Consider the following 1248-nt stretch of genomic DNA (forward strand, 5'->3'; position numbering starts at 1 on the left):
CTCCAGTAGTAATGCTCATTCTGTCCATAGGTATAAAAATTAGACATAACTATAGTTGTAATATTTATTTATTCATTTCATAAAGTTCATACTTTTGATGAGATACTACGTTCATATTCCCTTTGACTTCAGTAAACAAACATATAAGGTAAAGAGAAAAAGTGCCAACCAGTGAAAGGATGATTAATACAGCGATGATGCTCAAATAAAGGCAAAGACTATTGCAAGTGACGATGCTAATCAAGAAACAATACGGAAATATTTTAAATAACAGTTTTATTGGTTTTATCAGGTATTACTTAGTACCTGATAAATACATTGATGATTTAAAACTTTCTCTTAACATAATCTAGTTTTGTGTACCTCTATTGTTGCTCTTATTTATTAACTGTATAAAATAGTAAACTACCTTTCAGTATATCTTTTTTATACTAAAAAATGGCCACTTGGGCAGCAAAACAGTTGTTAAATTATTTGAATCCCACCAATGAATGATGGCAACTTATTTTTTATAACTTTTTATCGTGTATTGAGGAAATGGTGTAGGGGAAGCCACTTCTGACCTGGTCTGACTACACAATGGAGAAGGAAAATCCAACTCCACATTTGCCCAAAGACGAATCCTATGAGGAAGAGGTTAGATACTCCCCTACCATCCAACCTTCCATACACTAATCTAACGCCTATCATCCCTCCCCAACTATTTCTCTAATAGTTGATAATTCATCATAAAGACCACACAGAAATCATAGGTAATACTCGTAGGTATGGGATTTATTGGGGAAATCAATAGATTACAAATCAGGACCAAAAATAAATACATAAGGATATAATCCTCTTGTCTGCAGCATCTCATGCCAGCAGGCACAGCTCTCACTGGCCACTGGTCCTTGGTCTCCCAGCCACATGGCCTCTTAACCTCTGCCCTGTTCAGGCAGGTGTTCAAAGCTCCTTTAGCACTGATAAATGCCCAAAAGGCACCCATTCTGCAAGCCAGACTTCTGCCCAAAGGCACTCATCCTTACTTGTCCCATGGGCTGGGAAACCTACCACTCTGTTTCATGGTCTCTGTTGCCTCCATAGCCCCTTCTTCGTGGTTTCTCCTGCCACCACTTCTTTATGTATATATCCTGAATGACCATGGCTCCTACTTGTGTTGGCTGTGGATTCTCTCTTCCTGATTCTGTGGTGGCTTATTTTATATCCAGATAAATGGTAAAACTGACCAATCCTTGAATTAGAGTCCTC

Source organism: Echinops telfairi, unplaced genomic scaffold (assembly GCF_000313985.2).
Source record: "Echinops telfairi isolate 266 unplaced genomic scaffold, ASM31398v2 ScPeMD7_18;HRSCAF=68, whole genome shotgun sequence".
Lineage (NCBI taxonomy): Eukaryota > Metazoa > Chordata > Mammalia > Afrosoricida > Tenrecidae > Echinops > Echinops telfairi.